This window comes from Nannospalax galili, unplaced genomic scaffold (assembly GCF_000622305.1).
Source record: "Nannospalax galili isolate Female #2095 unplaced genomic scaffold, S.galili_v1.0 scaffold2127, whole genome shotgun sequence".
In the NCBI taxonomy this organism is placed as follows: Eukaryota; Metazoa; Chordata; class Mammalia; order Rodentia; family Spalacidae; genus Nannospalax; species Nannospalax galili.
This window is the reverse complement of record NW_008356163.1, coordinates 251,367-275,060: the sequence shown is the minus strand read 5'-3', so window position 1 is coordinate 275,060 and position 23,694 is coordinate 251,367. Positions and strand designations below refer to the sequence as shown.

Genomic DNA, 23,694 nt, shown 5'->3' with positions numbered 1-23,694 from the left:
GGGTTAAGTTCCCAGCACCCACATGGTGGCTAACAACCACCTGTAATTCTAGTTCCAGGGGATCTGATGCCCTTTCCTGGCTTCTGCAGACATTACATGACATGGGTGTACTTACATATATTCAGGCAAAACACTCATAAATAAAAAATAAAAAATAAATAAATAAAAAAAAATCAAAGAAAAAATATTTTTTTTTAAAGATGATTTATGACTTAGCAGCATATCTTCTAAGAATATGTTAGTGTTCTTGTATTGGAATTATCTTAAAGAATGCAATTAAGAAAAAAGAGGCATTTCAAATTTCTATCAATCATTTTTCCAATTAAAAAATTACCTTTATCGATACAACTTGATGAGTTTTCCATATTTATAGAAAAACAAAAGAAAAAAAGAAAAACACACACAGAAAAATATGTAGGAAAACACACATACATAGACACAAAAGCATGCCCTAAAAACCACACACAGAAACAAATACACAAAATACCCCCCACATAGAGAGAGAGAGTCACGTTTACAGAGAAGTTACCCAGATTGCTCACATAATTTAACCCTCAAAATTTAAGTTCACAGTCTGAATCATAATTAAATTAACTGCATCATGACCTTTGATTGACATGATTGAGTGTAATCAGAACATATATTCAACTCTAAATATTTAGTGAAAAGTTAGCTATTTCAAGTGTAAGTACAAAATCAAGGCTTACATATTATTGAATATCAGAACATGATTAATAGGGTACATTTTTAAGACTTTCTACTGGTATGAAGTTACAGGACATCAATTGTACAATGGAACAACACTTCAAAGCTCAGTGCTTTATATAAAGGTTAATATTTTTCAGTTGTAGATTTCAAATAAATAAAATATTTCCTATAGAGCTTGCCAGTTCTGTATGCTTCATTCTACTTTAATCTCCATAGTTAAAATTTTGTGTTTGTATAAATGTAACATAAATAACACCAACTTATTTAAAACCCTAAAATAATGGATCATTGATTTTGTGAATTTCAATATGTATATTAGTACAATCCACTTCAACATTCCATGAAATTAAGAAGATAATTATTTTAAAATGCATATATTTTATTTCACAGTAGTCAAGGATCAAAGAATAATAGGGTAAGGGAACACTCAGCCCTAAATGGGATACTTATATCACACTCTCTCCTCTGATGGCCTAAGAAGTGAGGGCAGAAAGTTGATTAAGGGTCAGAGACAGTGAGTGAGTACAACTCAAAGTTTTTTTCCAGTCACAACAGGGTAAGTGCACAAATGAACTCATAGCCGTTGTGACAGCATGCACCTGCTCATATGGTTGCTGCAATGGTGACAGCATGCACACAAGACCCATGCTGGCTCAGACAACAATCCAGCACAGAACTGGATAAATGGGCAGTAGGCCCAAACTTAACCAAGGAATTGTTGGCAACTGATTACTGTGATGTGAGGGAGAGTTGAGAGTTGATATTCTTTAAGGGAGTAACTCTATAGCTGACTATACAACAAGGGATGAACTTGTACTGAGGGACACATGGGTTCAAATATTTGACTGGATAGGGCTTAGTACATATGACAGAATACATGAAATTCAGTGGGGTGGGGTTCTTATGGTGGTATGGAGAAGAGAGGATATAAATTTAGTTAAGACTTATCTATTTCTTGATTGAGTTCTTAGTGCAGCCACATCCTGGAATTTTATGCTTTAACAAACTGAGAAGTGCCTTTCATAGAATAGTGCTCCTGATCACCTGGAATTCCGCCTGAAATTATTTTTCCTAGTTTTTGTCCAGCTTGTTGCGGTCTTCCAGCTATTCAACAAGAGGATTTTTGTATAGAGACTCTGCATGTCATTTCTAGTTGAAAACATATAGGAGTCATGGGCACCTTTCACCATTGCCCATTACTATGCCTCTCCTTCATAATCTAAGATATCCTTCTGAGGAGACCTGAGTGGAACATGCTGATAGGAAGAATGAAGATTCATGCTGAAGACCATGTCATATTCTCACCACCTGAGCAGTCATAGAGCTCTGACACCTCAATTTTCTATAACATAAATTGTTTTTCTGTATTAAAAACATTGCATATTTTCATCACTAAAATAATATACTGTTTAATATAAATGATAGACATAAAATATTACAGTATGTTAAACTCATCATTCATAATAAAATAGAGCATAGAGCATAAAATTTATAAACAACAAAAATAGCACAGAATAACAGTGTTTGGTGTCAAACTCTTTAAGGAGCATATGGAATAGCTCAGCTCAATTACAAGATCATGTAGGAAAGGAGTTGTTCTCCAGGGAAGAGACTAGTTAGTACTTAAGACAGTTATTATTGCTTACAAAAGAATATACTTTTGAGTATATATGGAATATGTATCAAATAAAATAATCTAAATTAAAATGTTTTCTCCTTTCTCTATCATTTAATGAAGTCAACAACGGTATGTTATTTCTTTCTTCCAATAATTAAGCAGGAATCACATTTGTGTAATACAATATATCCTTCAATAATCCTTCTGATTATTTTATCAGAAAGTGATATCAATTCACAAAATACTCTTTGAAATGATTTAATGGATTTAAAAAGTAGAACCCTGGTTCACACAAAGATACTTTCAGTATATAATTATTCCATGATGGCATGAAATAAAAAGACAATGTATTTTTTGCCATATAGTGGGCATAAGTATTAAGCATTATCATCATCATTATAATTTTCCTCATGATCATTTAAATATTAACACTTGTTAAGAGGGTATTGCGTTAAGCATCTTTAAAAAGTTCACAGATATCTAATCTAATAATATTTTTATTTTATTTATTATTTTTATTTTATGTGTATGTGTATATTGTCTGCATGTAAGTGAGTGCATCCATGTCGTGCAGTGCCCCAGAGGTCAGAAAAGGGCTTCGGATTCCCCTGGAACTGGAGTTAAGGACTGTTCATAGCCACTGTGTGGGTGCTGGGAATCGAACCCTGGTCCTATGCAAAAGCAGTCAGTTCTCTTAACTGCTGAGCCATCTCTTTAGCCCCCGTATCTAATCTAAAGACAGATGTGGACAAATCACAATCATATAACTAATAAGCAAGAATGAGAAATTACTGGGAACATAGTGATTTCTTGTTTCTGTCATATTCCTAGCATTAATCCCTAGATTTAATTAAATTAAAATGGACTCATAAATTCAATGCAATTAAATGTTATAGGATAGCATAATAAAAAGGACTATTTAGGGGTAATTTATTACTGAAGTCACACCATAGTTGTGTTACTACAAACAGACTGAAACCAATCATACTAAGTCATTTGCAACATTTTCTTTGTGGCAGGATCTATTTTGCTGACTCTCATCTTTTCTGTTTATATTTACCTGATATATAAAAATGTGCATACTTATGCCATACCATGCTATGATTTGATGTCTAAATCACCATGTAAGACTAAATTGTAAACAAATTCACTCCTCAAACATTTATCATTTTTTGTGGAATATGTTCAAGAAATTGTTAGAGTATTTCCTTTGAACCAACAGTAGAATATAATTTATTGTAGACACTGCTTTGGAATGGCAAAACAGAAAGTCATTCCTCAAATTAAAACTAAGTTCACAGTAATGAATACCACCTAACATTCTCAACCCTTGGCTCTTATAGTTACCTACAATTTCCAATGTAGTCTCACTTCTGTAAGCTCATACTACAGAGTTTTTATAATCTCAAACATCAGATTTTAATGAAAAAAATACATATATACTTTCTTGATATGTTTGAAATCATGAAAGTCTGTGGATATATTAATTATGTTGACTAGAGTAAAGTAAATGACAAAATACATTGATTCTAAATGTAGGATTGTTGCTTGCATTTTGATTAGTGTTCAGACATCCCACTCTAAAGGTTGTATATGGACATATATACATATATATGCATATGTGTGTCTGTGTGTGTATGTATGTATGTGCGTTTGTTCTTCTTGCAGTGAGATAGCCCCTTCAGGGATTCAATATTACTTAGTACACAGTATGTATGCAATCTACTTCATACAAAAAAATGATATGAAATACTATATCTGCAAGAGTGAATGAAAGTAGAGGGATCCTTCCAACTCTCCACTATCACCCACCTCTTTACCATATACAGACACATATTTCAAACCATTTCAGTGAGCAGATGTTATCTTTCTAGACTCTAGCAGGAACTTTGTTATATTAGCAATTTTAAAGTAAGATGCAAATCACTTTTTTGAAGCAGTATGTTACCCTACACAAAACTATGGAGATTTTCTGGAAAACTGTCAATCTAGGGAAGAAAAAAAATAATGCCACTATCTTCCTAAAACAAGGAGCTGTAGATAGGCTGACTAGATTCAGCAGATGGACTTGTGCTGGGGAACAGCTTGGGGCACTGGTAACACAGTGAACAGTAACAGGGATGGCAGAGTATATAGGTTCCAGGTGCCAGGGGGAGGCTATGGGAAAGTGCCAGTTGGGATGCGGGTATAAAATGAATAAAATTGTTTGGGATGTTCTATATGAAATACACACAAAAAATCAATAAATACAAATAAAATAAATTTTAAAAAATTAAAAGAAATAATGCCACTAACATACACTCATGCACAAAAACAGAGACACAGAATACAAATGGATTGAAATAAATTATGTCAACAGAATGCAGGAATTAAGGATGTTGTGAGCAGTTTAAGCACAGCTGTAAGTTGTATTAGATAAGCCTTTGATAAAGTAAACATTTAATTCCAAAATGTGCTTTCCTTTTGAACTGCTAATTGAGCCCTCATAGACATAAAACACCTCAGATTGTAACTGCTTGTAGTAAGAGTAATGTGAGTTCTGGTTAGAATAATTTACAATGAAATGAAAACACAACATTAGAAAATTTAAATAACATTCTTATAATATATGATTTGTGAATATTTTTAACTAATAAAATAACCTGTTATATAAAATGTCAAAATTGAACAAAATCCAGAAAAATAGCAGAGAACAATCACAGCACAATATATTTACCATTAACATATTTTAATTGCAACATAGTATACTTGCTATGAAATAAATTTGAACTGAGTTTCAAGAAACAAATTTGAGATATGAGGACAAAACAAAGGGGTCTAATATAAAATATAAATTCGTATTTTGAGATCTAGCTAGTTTAAGTGAAGACATTCATCTACTTGAAAATGATAAGCTTATATTAAAAAATGTAATTCCTTTAGAAGAAAAATCTAGGAGCTTGTATGCAGATACAAATTAACAGTGACAAATTCTTACAAGATTCAGGGGGAAATGCAAGCCACTCTTCGATTGTACCTAAAAAAGCATGTTGAAACCTGAAATGGTTCAAATTCTGGGCAAATCATTCCCCCAGAAGAAACATGAGAAAAGCAAGACAGAAAACATTTCCACGGTTACAGACTTCATCCTGCTCAGATTCTCTCACCTTCCAAATCTCCAAGGCTTCCTGTCCGCACTGTTCTCCATCATATACATTATTATTCTAGTTGGAAGTTGTCTCATAATAATAGTAACTGTGCTTGATCCTGCATTGAAGAAACCCATGTATTTTTTTCTAGCACATTTTTCTTTTGTGGAAATCTGTTATGTATCAGTTACTGTCCCAAGGATTCTGTTCAACATTTGGACTCAGAATAGAAGCATTTCTAAGATGGCCTGTGCAGCTCAAATGTGCTTTTTCTTCATTTTGGGAATTAATGAGTGTTTCCTCCTGGCTGTGATGTCCTATGACTGCTATGTGGCCATCTGCACCCCTCTGCACTATCCTCTGGTCATGAACCCAACAAAGTGCACATAGCTGGCAGTGGGGTCTTGGTTCAGTGGAATCCCAGTCCAAATCGGACAAACTTGCTGGGTATTTTCTTTGCACTTCTGCAATTTTAAGCAAATAGATCACTTCTTCTGTGATATAATCCCCATTCTCAAGCTGGCCTGTGGGGATACTAGACTGCATGAGCTGTCTGTCTATGTCATTGTTATGGTAATGGCCACTGTCTCATTCATACCGGTGCTTACTTTTTACAGCAGAATCATTGTTACCATTTTAAGGTTACCCACAACCAAAGGACGGACAAAAGCCGTCTCCACATATTCTTCCCACCTGCTGGTAGTGGTTATGTTTTATGGATCTGGTACCATTACTTACTTAAGACTGAAATCTTTTCATTCTCCAAGTACTGACAAGCTGTTCTGTTTTACACCATTGTGACTCCCATGTTCAACCCCATAATATACAACCTTAGGAACCAGGAAGTTAGTGCAGCACTTAGAAAGCTAATTCTTCAACAGTAGTGCCATGTGTTAGGTGAGATCTGTTTCTTTTTTTTTTTTTTTTTTGCCTCTTGATCCTATCTCATACATATCTAACAAATGACAACCATGTATTTAGAAGGTAAACACTTCCGGTTTATGATAAAATTATGTTAAATTAAAATATCCTGAAATTTAATCTTGATTAGCTATACTGAAGGATCCTTTCATCTTCAATTAACCAAGCCAGACAAACCCAAATATTTTTTTAGAAATAAAATTTTATGAATCAATGACTTTGTATTCAAAGTCCAAGTGACTCCTTGCTCTCATCTGTAGCTGCGTGAGCACAGTTTTCTTCAGTTTCCTTTCTGTTTTGTCTTCTGATCTTCACATAAATGCTGTTATCATTAAGTGTTTGTCACAACTCTAATCTACATCTAAAACTGATAGACAATAAATGTATTTTAAGGAAAAGAAAATAAATAAAATGAAACTTTGTTTCACCATTACACTATGAATAAATCAACAGATTTCAAAATTTTCTGTGCATATCTCAAACTTAAAAACTATTTAACTAAATGCCCACACACATAATTTATGAAAATCTTAGCTGATTCTGAATTATATAGTGCATAAACACCATTAACAATTGATAATGAATTCTTGCTGAGTAGGTCAGTAAATGAGTGAGGTTTCAATAAGGCTTAGTGGGCCCTTTTAAAGAAATCTGGTAAATTTACAGATATTACAGTATCAGTGAGTATTTGAGTGTGTATGTTAAGTGACTTTGCTCCAAAGTGAAGACTTCCATGCTAATAACTAAAGGGAAGTAAAGCCACAAATTTCTTTTCTTTCTGTCTTTCTATGTGATTAGTCGATGTTGTAACATTGCATCCTGACCATACTCAATTTTTTAGAATGTATTCTGTTTCCTTTTGTCATCGTAACCATAAGGCCACTTACTGTAAATTATTTCATCTGAAATCCAAATATCTGACCCCGTACCTACTCACACTTACAAAAACAATGATTCTATGACCTTAAAAGTGGAGTCAAAGTGTTTGCATATTTTTCAGGATTTCCTGAAGTACACACAGTTATGTTGTATATACCTACCTATCATTTCATGCTTTTAACCCTGTCTAAGGTGACAAAAATTATTGAATCCTCGAACTGTATTTTGAGAAATGTGATAGAAATAAATACAAACATAAAATTCTAACTATCACATAGCAGATTTCCAAATTAACAAGTCATTTTGGAGGAGAATGTGTCATTTTTGGCAGTAGTATAACCATTGCTAAGTTGCCCATGTTCTAGTAAACAACTTTCTACCCTTGATCATACAATCATATTTGAAGTCCATGGTTTAAAAAAGAAGACATGAAAACATGAGGATGACTAGTTAGGCAGAAGAAAGTGTCATCAGGAGAAAGGGGAACAACACGGAGTACGTGAAATGAATATGATCATAATGCATTGCCTATGTGTATAACATTGTTGAAAAAGACTGATCATTGCTGAGTGAGGGAGAGTTGATCTTCTTTAAGGGAGTGATGTTAGATAAGCTGAATAGGTTCCTGTGGATGAACTCACACTGTGAGACCTCTGGGGACATGAACTTGACACAACAGGGCTTAACATATATACCAGAATTTGTAAAATACTGGTGGGATGCTATGGGGCTGGGGTGTAAAATAGGGGAAGGATCTAAATGTGATTAAGATGTATTGTATGAAATGCACAAATATAAAATATCTTCAGTCTATTTTTGCTAATTGTAGTAAGTCAGGAGACTTATCAGTCATTGATGACCCCCTGTCAATCAGCTCCTGATACCTTTTATTAGCAAAAAGCTATTATAAAATTTTCAAAGGAAACTAAACCAAAGCAATAGATATTGAATCAATGGACAAATAAGCAACTACTAATAAGAATAAGCTGATTATATTCTCAGGAAACTGCAAATGAAATAATAAATGTCAAAGAATTATTTCACTCTGTAAATATCATAATGGTTATATGTGAAAAGATTCAAAATAGGCCAAGAAATGATAAAAATAGTTGTTTAAGTAAAATGAATAGAGACATATTTGTGAAGTCAATATAACAATACATTCATTAAAAATATTCTATTATTATTTTTTTATGTGTATGAGTATATTATGCACACGGATGTAAGTGTACCTATTCATGCAATGTCCACAGTGGTCAGAAGAGGGAGGTTGATCCCTTGAAACTGTAGTTAGAATTGTTTTTAGCTGCCATGTGGGTCTTCAGCAAGAGCAGCTAATGGCCTTAACTACTGAGTCATCTCTCCAGCCCCATATTCATTCTCTAATGAGGAAAACATAGGACATAATATTCAAAATATAAGGAAAATGCACTCATTTCATGAGGTTTTTTTTTTTAGTACATTTAAAGATTACTCCGTTTTGTCACTTTAGGTATGATTGTTCATAGGGCTACAATTCACTAGTAGGTATCACTGTGTACATAGTTATATTTTCCTTCAATACCCTATTTATATCCTTTTCCAATCAAAATAATTTATTGCATTTATGTATGTATTTTATACATGAAAATATGTGTTCACATCACTGGTTATTTAGTGGTTTATGTGTTACTGTAATTGGACACATTGTACAAAGAATGTGCTAGTGACAACAGTGATAAAAACACGAGGGCTGTTATAAATGCTGCTTTGATGCCACATTTTATGAAATTCAGTAAAGCATGAATACCAATTTCATGTGTACAGTGCTGCCCAAAAGTTCATAGAAGTGAATTATTGCCTTTTTTTTTTTTAGAATTTTGAATGTTTTCATCGTGAGTTGTGGTTCATTTTTTCATATTCTTCCAAATTTGCTTTATGTTTTTGGTTTTGTGTGTGTGTGTGTGTGTGTGTGTGTGTGTGTGTGTAGTCACTAAGAATGGAGAAATAATTTGATGTTCCATATACACAGTTCTAAAAATTTTATTCAGCTTCTGCATTTTTCTAAACTCTTTTATCACTGATGTAGTGATTAATTTTGTCTTGGAGCGTCTGCTTTACAATGAAGGCAAATGTGTTTTGATGAAATTCAAATAGTTGATTCTAATAATGACAGTGTTAAAAAGAATGAAAAGTCAGAATGAGGAAACATTGTAAACTGCAGTATTAACATGTAAAAAATTAAACCCTAAACAAAATAAAAGAAGAACCTGGGTTCCCCTGCACACTGAGCAGCTCTACTCCCTCACTCTCTCAACCTCATGCCTTCTTTTGGCCCAGGTTTCTTCCTGCTCTTTTGTCTTAAATGTCTTCGCTGCCTCCCTCACACAGATTAGTTTAGTCCTCTGGTTTAGGTTAACGTCCCCACCCCCACCTTGACCCTGACTTCCTGATCTGCCTACCACAGCTACATCTACTGCCCTGGTAAGTCAGAGCTCTTCCACTTCATCTTGATCAGTTCAGTTTCCCAATTACTTTGATTTACCTTCCACATGCTGTCCCCAACAGCCCCCTTTGGTTTTTCCTCCTGATTTGCCTACCACCGACCTATCTACTACCTTGGTAGTCAGATCTCTCCACTGTGTCTTGATTGGCCTGTAACCTGATCAGCTTCACTCTCACCACACTCTATTTCCCTTTTACCCTTGGGACCAGGTCTACTCATGTTATCCCACATCAAATCTCTGCACTAGCTCCCTAAAAGAACTAGTCCTCTAGTGTCATTTGGTAGACTATCCATCAGCTAACTACATCCCCCAGCTTGGCCCTGGTCTCCTGATCTACCTGCCTCAGACCTAGCTATAACTGTGATAAATCTGATGCTGCCCACTTCACCTTGATTCCCTTGAAGACTGAATAGTTCCACTCTCTCCTTGCATTCAGGTACCCTGCTAGCCTTGGGCCTAGACCTGATTTTTCTCTTTCCAACTCAGGCCTCTGGACTACCATCTTAGTCCAGACTTGTCTACTGTGTCCTGATCTCTTGCACTCAGAGTACATCAATACTACAGATTCATTTGTGACACCTTCCACAGGCTATCTCTACCCTCATCTTTCCCTTGGCTCCTTCCTGATCTGCCTACCATGGACATGCTTACTATTCAGACACACCTACTACAATGCAAGACCCTGAAGCACACAACAATTAACTTTTTAAATCCAAACAAAAAGTAAACAGGCTACATTAACAATATAAGCAGAAACTTAAAAAAAAACAAAGGCAGAATAAAATATCCTATCACACACACAATCAACAAAAGACTTCCATGTGCCCAAACATCAGTGGGAAAACACAAACAATATGGAACACCAAGAGACTATATAACCAACAAAACCCAACAATCTGAAGAACTGTACTGCAATGAGAATCACCCTGGGGAATGCCACAACACAAAATTTAAAAGAACAATCATTAACATGATCAAAGACCTTAAAGAAAACAGACAACTCAAAGAACTCAAAAAGCTATAGAGAAACTTGTGACAAAAGCTCAAGAAAATACAAATATGTGATTGAATGAATAAAAAATAATTCAGTACTTGAAAAGTGAATTTACAAACATTTTACAGCCAAAATGAAGATGTAATTGAAAATCTCAATAAGACACGTTGAAATAACAGGAGAGAGCTTCACAAGCAGAATGAATGAAATAATAAAAAAAATATCAAGACTGGATGACAGACTTGAAGAACTGAACTGAAGCAAATAAAAAACTATGTAAAAACACAGGAAGGCGATATACAAGAAATGTGAGAATGAGACAAAATCTATGCATCATAGGCAAACAGGAAGGAAAAGGCTCTTAGGCAAATAGCATTGACCAAATCTTCAACAGCATTATAGAAGAAAACTTGCCTAAATTAAGAAAGACTTACCAATACAGATACAGGAAGAACATAGAACAACAATTAAACAGAAATTACCCATGGTAAATCATACAAAAACTCTAAATGTACAGAGCAAAGAGAGGGTACTAAAAATTACTAGTGAAACATCAAGTTGCATATAAGGACAATGCTTTATAATTACATCAGACTTTTTAATACAAACTATGAATGCCAGAAGAGCCTGGACTAATGTATTCCCAGTTCTAAATGACCATGTTTGCCAACACAGATTACTTTACCTAGAAAACTGTCTATCATAGTGGAAGAGGAATGGAACATTTTACAAAACATGAGGAGGATTAAAGAACTTGTATTCAAAAAAGAAGCCCAATAGATATTACTCAAAGCAATACAAAAGAATTAAGATAGGAATGACTATACCCAAGAAGATAAAGAAAACAGAGGGATGTAAAATTATAGAAACACAAAATAGGACCAAGAACACAAACAAATTGAAAGGAAAGTAACTCCAGATATCCATGGCCTCAGTTCCCCAGTCAAAAGGTACTGGATGGTTAAACGTATCAAGAAGGTAAGTCAATCTTTTTGTTGTCTTCTAGAATTTCATCTCACCTATATCAGGATGAAAATGGGGAAAAACATAATTCCAAGCAAATGGCTCTAAGAAGCAATCAGGTATCATAATTCTAATATCTGACAAAGTAGCCTTCAAATTAAAATTAATCAGAAGAGATAAAAAGGGTCACTTCGTTCTAGTCAAAGGAACAATGAATCAAGATGATATTACAATAATGAACATAGATACACCAAACTCTGGTGTACCCAAGTTTATAAAAACATGAAACCAGGACTGTACAACATATCTTAACCCCAACTCAGTAATAGTAGTTGACTTCAATACTGCACTATATTCAATAGGGGTCAACTAGACATAGAATAAACAGAGAGACAAGTGACTGAAATATCTCACATGAAATGGACCTCACAGAAAGTAGCAAAATATTCCACCCAAGCACCAAAGAATTATTTCTACTCAGTAGCCCATGCAATGTTTTCTAAAATTGACCACTTTCTGGGAAACAAAGCAAACCTGAACAAATACAGAAAATTGAAATATTTTCATGCACTCTATCAGACCACAGTACAATAAAGCTTATAATTAACAGCAAAATAAGCTCTAATAACTACACAAACTCATGGAGATTAAACAACATACACCTGAATGATAAATGGCTTAAAATCAAAAGAAAGAAATAAAAGAAACTAAATGAAAATTAGTTTAGAAAATATCTGTGACATTTCAAAAGCAATCCTAAGAGGAAATTTTATAGCTCTTAGTCCTACATTAAACAAATCAGAAAGAGTACATATGAATGACTTCGAAGTACAACTCAAAACCAGGAAAAGCAAGAACAAACCAACTCCAAACCTGATAGACGAGAAGAAATTGCAAATATCAGAGCAGAAATTAACAAAATAGAAAAATACAACAATTAAAAAAATGAATCTAAGAGCTAGTTCTTTGAAAAGCTAAACAAGATAGACCCTAAGGTCAGTTAACCAAAAGAAGAAAGAACAAATGAACAAAATCAGAGACAAAAGAAAAACATCAAAACAGATACCAAAACAGTCCATAACACTGTTAAGACTATATTTTAAAAAAACTATATACTCCATAAAATATTAAAATCTGAAAGAAATGGATGAATTTCTAAACTCATAAACTCCATCAAAGTCAAACCAAGAAGAGATCAACAGCTTAAAGTAGACCATAGCAAATAAGACAATTGAAACAGTAATACAAATAAGAGTAATACTAATCAAAAATGAAACCCAGGTCCAGAAAGAGTCACAGCAGAATCATACCAGATATCCAAAGAAGGTCTGCAACCAGTATCTCTTATTCAAAAGCATAGCAACAGAGGGAGTACTTCCAAACTCCTTCTATGAAGCCTGTATAACACTAATATGGAAATCCGGTAAAGCCACAACAAAAATAGAAAGCTATATGCCCATATCCTTAATGAACATAGATTCAAAGATACTCAGCAACATTTTCACAAATCATGCAGACACATTTCAAAAAGTTCATACTACCACAATCAAGTCGGCTTTATCCCAGAGATGCAGGAGCCGTTCAGTATGCATACATCAATAAATGTAATAAAACATATAAATCAAATTAAAGACAAAAGTAACAGGATCATTGTAATAGATGCAGAAAAGTCCTTTGAAAATATTCTGTGTGCATTCATGTCAAAAGTTGTAGAACAAATTGGCCTGGAGGGAAATACCTCAACATAATTAAATGTATATACAGAAAACCCACAGCCAATATCATTCTAAACAGAGAAAAACTGGAAGCATTCCCATTATAATCAGGTACCAGACAGGATTTTGACTCTTTCTATTCATTTTCAATATAGTGCTTGAAACTCTTGCAAGAGCAATAAGACATCAGAAAGAAATTAAAGCAGTATGAATTGGAAAAGAACAGGTCAAAGTATCAGTATTTGCAGACAATTTGATATTTTAAATAAGAAATCCCAAAACTTCCACCAGAAAACTGTTAGAACTGAATAATGTTTTCACTAAAGTGGCATGTTACAAAATCAACTTACAAAAATCAGAAGCCTTTCTATATGCTAATAACAAGTAATCAGAAAAAGCATTCAAGGAAACCCTCTCATTCACAATAATCTCAAAAAAAAAATTTAGGGAAAAAATCCAACCAAAGACATTAAATATCTCTAGAATAAAAATGTGAAACCTCTAAAGAAGTTTTTAGAGGAAGACACCAGGACATTAAAAGACCTACCATGCTCATGTATTGGTAGACTGAAAATGACCATTTTACCACAAAAAAATCTATAGAATCAAGGGAAAGCCAATTCGAATACGCAGAATGTTTTTTTCACAGAGATAGAAAAATATATCCTAACATTCATAAAAATCACAGAAGACCCAAGTTAGCCAAGACAGTATTGTACAAAATGAACAGTACTTGGAGAATCAATATACCAGATCTCAGGTTATATTACAGATGTATTGTCATAAAAACAGCATGATACTAGCCTGGCGTGGTGGCACACACCCTTAGTTCCAGCACTCAGAAGGCAGAGACAGGCAGATCTCTGTCAGTTCAAGGCCAGCCTGGTATACATAGTGACTTCTAGGCCAGCTGGGCTACAGGGAGACCCTGTATCAAAAAGATAAAAAAAAAAAAAAGGAAAAAAGCAGCAGCATTGTACTGGAGCAAAAAAATACCCATGTAGCATTCTACTGGCACAAAATACACATGTAGATCAAAGGAGCACAGTAGAAGATCCAAAAGGAGTAGATGCAATTTCATCCATGTGATATTTGACAAAGGCACCAAGAACACACAATGGATGTAAAACATCATCTTCACCAAACAGTGCTGGCAAAACTAGATCTCCACCTGCAGAAGAATGAAACTGGACCCTTATCCTTCACCATGCACAAAAGTAAACACCAAATGGATTGGTATAAAACCTGAAACTCTGAAACTGCTAGAAGAAAACATAGGCAGAGCCCTTCAAAATATTGGCGTAGGAAAGAACTTTCTACATTACACATCAGGTGTTCAGATGTTAAAGGCAACAATCAATAAGTGGGACCTCATTAAGTTACAAAGCTTCTCTACAACAAAAGAAATTAGCAAGGAAGGGAGGAGGAAAACCACTGAGTGGTATAAAATCTTTACTAGGCACACATTGAACAGAGGATCAATGTCTAAAATATAAAAAGAACTACCGCGCCTGGGCCTCGGCCCGCCAAGGCTCCCATGCAGATCGGCCGGGCCTCGCAGGTGATGGTCAATGGCGCGGCTGGAGGGCCACAAGTACGAGCACCTCATGAAGAAGCACTCAGTGACCATTGGGCGCAACTCGCCGCAGGGTTCGGTGGATGTGAGCATGAGCCACTCTAACTTCATCTCGCAGCGCAACCTGGAGATCTTCATGCCTTCGGGCAGTGGCCATGGCATGGCTGCCCCAGAGCCCGCGCAGCCCCGGCCAGAATGGCATTTTTGTGGACGGCGTGTTCCAGAGGTGTGGGGCGCCGCCGCTACAGCTGCCACAAGTGTGCACGTTCAGGTTTTTGAGCACAAACATCAAGATAACGTTCACAGCCTTGTCCAGCAAGAAGAGAGAGAGAGATGAAAAGGGAGAAGTGAAGATGCCACTCTAAACAATGATGGCCAGTGGGTGTGCTTGTGGACGGGTGCCTGTCATTGCCCAGTTTTTCTTCTGTGGGGGACATGAATTTATCTGGGATTCACGCCTGGGACCCTCATCCTTTCATGGGAGTCTTTCAGCGGTGAGTGCCCTATGGCTCTTACTGGCTCGATCCGTGCCTGCGGGGCTTTCTCAGTGGCTGGAGAGAGGGATCGAGAGGGGTGGGAGATACAGAGAATAAATGGAAGGAAAAGGAGGAAAGGAAGGTTTAAAATAGAGAGCATAGAGAAAAATACAAAACCAGATCCCCCCCAGTAAGACAATTAGCACAACCATCAAGCACGCGCACCACATTGAATCACATTCATGCGGACCAGTCCTTCTTTCGCTCAGACGCTCGCTGCACTCAGCACTCTCACTTTCAGGATCCCCCGAGACTTTTCGTGATTCTCCCAAATGGCGTCCGCTTGGACTGCCTCAGAGTAATGAGCTTGATTTTTTTTTTCCTCCTCACGTGCCAGATTTGATGGGAGGCTTCCTTCCTAGGGCCGAGACACTCGGACCCTAGGGCCAGGGCTGGTTACCTGGACTTTTACCTAGGTGCTGGGACTCAAACCCGGACTTCCTCACTCGGGATTACTAACTCGAGACCAGACACGAGATGGCGACTCTTGCTTTATTCTGGATTTTACAGACACGAGGGAGCGACCCTTGAATTACACTGCCCTGTCCTGAGAAAAGAAACTCTGCCTCCATTCGTCATTTGTTCCCCCAGAAGCCCCCCCTGGATCTATGATGAGCCCCCAAAATGTTAGGGTCCATGACTCGGTGGATCTCTTCTGGGGAACAAATGCACGAGTATGGAAATGCAAAAATCAAACAGAGTTTTATTAAACCAGCTAGCTGGGGCCAACCATCCTTCCAAGACACGCAGGTCTGGTTGGAGCAATCAACTCTGAGGCAATCTCAGGTAAAGATTATATAGGCTCCCACAACCGTTACACAAAAGCCCATGTTTATACAACCAATAGTTTCAAAGCAAGCATTTCACAAACCAATAACTTCAAGAAAAAATGTTACAACTCCCTTCAGGTGTCCCAATCAGGGAGGGATGAGTGGTATGTGCCTGGCACAGCCCTTTCTTGATATCCTGTGTAAGCAGACATGCCTACAGACATGACACAGACCAGACAGGTCAGGTTACGGGGGGCTGTAGCACTTGCCCCTATCTCCGGATGCCTGTGTCTCCAGTTGAGTTAATTGGTTACAAGCAGTAAATTCAAACAAGTAAATTGAAGCAGTAAATTCAAACAAGCAGTAATTCCTCTTTCCCTAACAGCTATTAATGGTGAATATTATGCAGATCTACAGTGAAAGAGAGCAAATGGGGCAGAAAGAAATACGGTTTGGATTAAAAAAGAGCATTAGGAAGATAAAAGTTGGAGCCCTGGCATGTGATGGAGAGGACCCCATTGATAAGGAGATTGAAATGATTAAAGAGATTAAAGTCATTAAGGAGGGGCCTAGGGATTCAAACTTAAAGGAGAGCATGTCTCCAGGGTAAGACCACACCCAGTTAAGCCTCCAATTTGTGAAAGGAAAATGCTGCAGGGGCCATGGATAAAGCAGACTGGAGTCTACCCCAAATTTGCAGTCAAACTTGGCATTGTTGTTCACCTGGTGCTGGCTTTAGAGGCATGAAAGACTGAAGAGTGAAGAGGGCATCAATTCTTCCTCCTAAGTTTCAGAGAGCCTTGGAGCCCAGGCAACGTGAAGCAGGAGTTCTCCTGACTAGAGAAGGCCCTGGTAGGCCACTGTGTGAAGCTGTGAAGGTGAAGCGTGGTTGGCAATGGAGACCCAAAGAAGTTCATGATGCCAGAGCTGTGAGGCATCTGCCAAGAAGACCTGAACACAGGGAGCGGTACCAGCCCTGGAGAGAGTTGTGTGTTGCACACAGCAAAGCTAGAGAGGCTGAGCCATCTAAGCCCCTTGGAAGTAAATTCCCAGAATCTGGACATGGAGCTATTGGATTTGTTGTTTGCCCTGCTGGTTTGGGGTCTTGTTTTGGTCTGGTATTTCCTTACTATGGTGCCATTCCTCTCTTTTGGAATGGTATTGTGTATTCGGTTCCACTGTATATTGGGAGAATGAAATTTTTCTTTTGGTTTTATAGAGGCTTACAGTGAAGATATTTGCTTGAGTTCACTTTGGACCATGGACTTTTGAATAGTATTGAGACTGATAATGACTATGGGGACTTTTAAAGTTTGACTAAATGCATTTTGCATTTTATATGATCTTGAGCCTATGGGGGCCAGGGGTGGAATGTGGTGGTTTGAATGAAAATGTTTCCATAAGCTCCAAGTGTTTGAACATTTTGTTCCCATATGATGGTGCTGTTTTGGGAGGTTTTAGAAGGTGTTGCTATCCTGGAGGAAGCACATCACTGGGGTGGACTTACAGAGTTCTTAAGCTTTGCTGGATCTCCAGATGCTCTCTTGTTTCCTGTGCCTGCTGGAAGATAATGAGCTTAGCTTCTGCACCTCTTCTCCAGCCACCTCTGCCACTATGCCTCCCCACAAAGATGGACTGTAATCCCCTGGAACTGTAAACTCAAATAAATTCTTCCTTCTATAAATTGCTTGGGTCAGTGTTTCTATCACAGCAACCGAAAAGTAACTAGTACAGTAACTGTCACTGTTCCTAGGATTCTGTTCAACATTTGGAGTCAGGATAGAAACATATCCATAATGGCCTGTGCAGTACAAATGTGCTTCTTCCTTCTGTTTGGAACCACTGAACCTTTCCTCCTGGCTGTGATGTTCAATGACCACTATGTGGCCATGTACAACCCTCTGCACTATCCTCTGGTCATGAATCCAACAAAGTGCACTCATCTGGCAGCATGTTCCTGGTTCAGTGGTATCCCAATACAGATTGGGCAAACCAGTCAGATGTTTTCTATACACTTACGAGATTCTAACAGAATAGGCAACTTCTTCTGTGATGTACCCTTTGTTCTCAAACTGGTCTGTGGGGACACTAGACTGCATGAGCTGTCTGTGTATGTGGTTGTTCTGGTGGTAGGCACGGATCCATTCATACTGGTTCTTACTTCTTATAGCAGAATCATTGTCACCATTCTGAGGTTATCAACAGCCCAAGGATGGGCTAAAGCATTCTCCATGTGTTCTTCCCACCTACTGGTGGTGGTTTTGTTTTATGGATCTGATACTGTTGCATACTTAAGACCCAAATCCACTCATTCTCCAGGTACTGCCAAACTATTCTCTCTGTTCTACACCATTGTGACCCCATGTTCAACCCCATGATATACAGTCTTAAGAACAAGGAATTGATTGAAGCACTGAGAAAACTAATTCTTGTAAAACAAAGACATGGGTTCGCTCAGCTCTGTTTCTTTTTTCTTTTTTTTTTTTTTTTTTTGGTTCCCTCCTATCTCAAACATCTAAAAATATTTTATTTATTATTTTATTTCATTTTATGTGTATGAGTGTGTTGCCTGCACTATGTAAGTGCACCGATGTGGTACAATGCTTGTGGAGATCAGAAGAAGGCATCAGATTCCCCTGGAACTGGAGTTATGGATAGTTATTAACCTCTATGTGGGTACTGGGAATTGTACCCTGGTCCTCTGCATGAGCAGCCAGGGCTCTTAACCCCTGAACCATTTCTCCAAGATACATCCCTGCTTTAAGAAAGCTATTCTATCAGTTTTTGATGCATGTTTTATAAGCTTAAATCTTCTTTTGAAATTGACTCCGTTTCATATGTAGTATATAGTGCATTCATCCTCACTGAAATGTGCAAAAAAGAACCAATATTTTAAAAATAAAAATTTGCTTTTTTAATTTTATGTGTTTGAGTGTTTGGCACGTATTAAGTGCACCACATGTGTGCAGTACCAGTGGGGGGAAGGATGGCACCAGATTCCCTGGAATATGAATTTAAGACAATTTTTAACCTCCATTTGGGTGAGGGAAACAAACACCAGTCATCTGCGAGAACAAACAGTTATGTTAACTTCTGACCCATCACTCTCCAGGCTATAAACTAATATTTCTGGTGTAAAATGTTATGAATAATGCATCTTGTGTTCAATTCTCAGAAGATTCCCTCTTCTCATCTGAAACCTCATGAGCACAGTTGTCTTCAGTTCAATTTCCTTTTGGTTTCTGATCTTCAGATAAATATACTGTCTTTAAAGTAGTGGTCACAAGATGAAAAGTCTAATATATAACCCAAACGGCTAGACATGAAATATTTTTTAAGCAAAAATAAATTAAAGAAAATAATTTTTTATCATTTCAGTGTAAATATGAGATTTCAATATTTATGTCTGTAACTTAAAGGTAACAGATAATTATTTACCTAAACATATATACTTGTTTGTTTTCTCAGAATATATTGATACTGAAATCCACAGCATTGTAGATATTAGTAATAACCAGCAGATACCAGTAGAAACCTGAGGAACCAGTAGTAATGAAGTAATGAATGCTTGCTGACCCAGTCAATAAATGAGTGAAATATCGGTTAGGATTGCTGAGGCCTATTAAACAAATGAGGTACATCTACTTATTTAAAGCATCAGTAACTATTTGCATATACTGATGTAAGTGACCTGTGCAATGTGGAATTCATCCATGATAATACCTATAGGGAAGTGAAGCCTTGCATCATTTTACTAATTTCATATGAGTGCATGCTATAGTATAACCTTGGAACAGAACTGAACTCAATATTTTGGAATGTATGTGTTTCCTGTTCTTATTGTAAAAACAAATTATTTCATTTAAATTTTTTTTTCATGAAATGCTTCCAAATGTACTTTCCCATGCCTCCTCATCTTTATAAAAAATACATTATGTATTTAAATGCAAAGTAAAGAATTTGCATTGTTTAGGATGTCAAATTCAATATGGTTATGCTGCATCTATCAACCTAGACTTTCAGACTTTCAACCATATAAGGTGATTAAAATTATTGCATCTTTGAAAAGATATTTTTGAGAAAGATAAACAATTATCCATTTAATCAAAATGTTCTATCTGTTGAATACAACATTTCCAAGTTAAGAACTCATTTTGGGGGTGGGTGTGTCGTTTCGGTGGTGGAGTGCCCATTGCTAAGTTGTTCCAGTTCCACTAAACAGTTCCCTACCCTTGATCATACAAGCAAATCTATTAAACTCACTGATTTAAAAAGAAGGCATGACAATAAGAAGGTCATAATTAGGGAGAAGAAGAATGTCAACAGGACTAGGAGCAGACAAGTCAAAAATTGGAAGGAATTATGATCATAGTTCATTTCAAGTATCTACAAATTGTTGGAAAAGAATATTATATTCAAAGGATAAGGAGAATCAACTCGTTTCATGAGATTTCTTTTGGTACAATTGTAAAAAATATGTTTTATCACTTTTAAAATGATTGCTCTCCACATGCCTACAATTCCCTAGTGGCTGCCACTCTGAATTATATATAATTTATATTTTCAAAATTATATTTTCCTTCAACAATATATTTATGCATGCTTTTCCATTTAATATGATGTATTTCATTTATGTGTTTTATTTATCAAAATATATGTTGACATCCATGGTTATGCAGTGTTTCATGTGTTACTAAAATTTGACAAGATACATGAGAAATAATGGGCAAATTATTACTGTGAAAAAAACATGAAAATACTTGTATTGATGTCTTATTTCCTGAAATTCTGTAGAGCAAGAACAACCATTGCATGAGTATAGTAATTTCCTGAGTTCACATACATGAATTTTTGAGTGAGATTTTGAATTGCCTCATTTTCTAACAGACTTGCAAATTTGATACAGGTCTTTGTTTATTTTCCAGGAGTGTGTGTGTGTGTGTGTGTGTACATTAACATATATGGAAATAGATATTTAGTGTTCTGCATATATAGAACTAATATCAATCAAGTGAAAATTTTAGTTAATTTCTTCATTTTGTAAAACTCTTTCATCCATTGAGAAAGTAATTTTTATTGTGATATATCTCCTCTACAGTGAAAGGAAAGTTTTTGTTTCCTTTTTAAGTAGATGGTGCTGAAAACATTGAATGAACATATGCATGTACACACACACACACACACACACACACACACACACACACACACAAATAAGAACCTAGATTCACAATATACCTAAACAGTCAAGCTTGAGCTCTTGAAAAATTTGAAAAGTTGATAAGAATTTTAAGCTAACCTATAAAAGAAATAATTCATAGGAGAAAATAATTTAGTTGGATTTGAGAAAAACTGATATAAATGCTGCTTAAAATTTCATTTAAAAAGAATGAAAATACAGGCAGGGAAAATATTTGCAAATTATCTAACAAAGGGCGTATGCACATAAAATACAAATTCCAACTTTAGTAAAGGATGAATAAATTTAAAAGTGAATATTTAAAATAGTTGAATATATACTTTAGACCAAAAGTTTTAAAGATGCTGATATTCATATAAAATTTAAACTAATATCATTAAAGATTAAGATTCTAAATAATCTTAAGTGAAATAATTCTCCATATGCATTTTAGTAGTTATCACTAGGTGAAAAAAATCACAAATATCACTCAGTATTAGAGAATAAACATGTAACTTTTGAATATTTATTATCTTAAATGTGTATATACAAAATTGCTCTAAACACAATTCCTCTAAAATATTGTTGTGTATCCACAAATTAGCATTTTTATTTGCATAAAATTTTCTCTTTTCTAATTCAAATCCAACATATTCTTCCACTGCATTTTTGAGCCATTATCTATGTCTGTTTGTCTATATAAGTGTTACTTATATAGTAAGATGTTTCTTCCTTACAATCATTACAAAGTGAGAAACCTCACTCTCTTGCTAAATTCACTGCCTGGTATTTTAGATTTTCTGAAAATGAGGGCTGGAAAAACAGAAATAGGCTTCTCTAGTTTTCTGAACTTTCCCTAAACTTCTCTGAAATTCCAGCTAGGAACAGCTCTTTCTAGGCATCCTTTGGCTTGGTGTGGTTTTGTGACAATTCTACTGTATGTACCACCAGGCCTGGATCCTACAGATTTTTATAAATATTTATATTTAAATGTAAGGATTCTAAGATTTCATACAATGCATTCTGATCACATTCAAAGCCCATCCCCATCTCGTCACTTCTCACTAAATCACCCAGATTTCATGTCCTCCAACATGATTTATCATTTTATTTATTTATTTATACCATGTTTATTTATGATATCTTATTTATTATTTTTATTTTATGAGGTATTTTTTGCAGTTAGTGAACCCATGTCCTGCAATGCCTGCAGATGTCTGAAGAAAGTATCAGATCTCCTGGAACTGGAAATAGTGATGTTTGTTAGCCATCACATGTCTGCTAGGAATTGAACCCAGGTCCTCTGCAAGAGTAGTCAGTCCCCTTGATATTTACTTTTTTTTTTAAGTCTATTGATTCTAGGACCACCTTGGCCAACAACTTAAAAGAAGTTTTCTCCTGCCTGGCATTCTATCTTTTTATACACATGGACTCATTTAGAAGTAAAGTAAGCGTAATTTGTCATTATATTGTTGGATTAATATGATTCCCTTGGTTCTTTTAAAACTAGCTAGGCATTATTTCTCTCTCTTCTCTCTCTCACTCCCTAACCCTTATGCCATGGTTTTCTCATTTCAAGTGTCACCATTTTTTCCATTCCCCCCCTTGGTAATACCAGTCTCCTATGGCCCCACCTCTCTTGAGCTGCTTCTTTACATTTACTCCCAAGGTACATTGTATAACCTTCCATCCCCTCTCCCAGTTTTATTGGTTTTCATTCACTAACACTTATCTCAGGTTCTTTCCCTTTACCTCCCTGGATCCTTTTCATTATTCTGGTTCCTTCAATTATATCTGGATACATACTCACTTATAAGGATTTAGTGCTAGGATCCACATATGATGGAGAACATACGTTTGTTATTCTCAGTCTGTGTTACTTTATTTAGTATAACAGTTTCTAGATCCATCCATTTACCTGCAAATTCTGTAACTTTGTCTTTTTTTATTGCCGAGTAGAATTCTATTGTGTAAATGTACCACACTGTCAGTTCAGGGAAACTTAACTTGCTTCTTACTCTTAGTAAGGGCAGGACAGTAAAAGGCTAATAGAGATTAGAAATGCATGTGAAAACGTCTCAATGTCAAAAGCCCTGAAATGAATTTTTCTGTATGAAATTGTGTGTTTTGACAACGCAGTGGAGATCTTTTTTAAACGTTGGAACCTCATTTAATTTTATGTCTTATAGAGTTTATAATGAGTAAAAGATTATATAAGCATAAT

The 23,694-nt window shown here is 35.9% G+C and overlaps 2 pseudogenes; both read left to right on the top strand.

Moving 5' to 3' along the window:
- The first annotated feature begins 5,352 nt into the window (after nt 1–5,352).
- Nucleotides 5,353–6,338, top strand: LOC103750947 (annotated as a pseudogene).
- Nucleotides 6,339–14,983: 8,645 nt separating this feature from the next.
- Nucleotides 14,984–23,694, top strand: part of LOC103750945 — a 9,085-nt pseudogene continuing 374 nt past the window's right edge.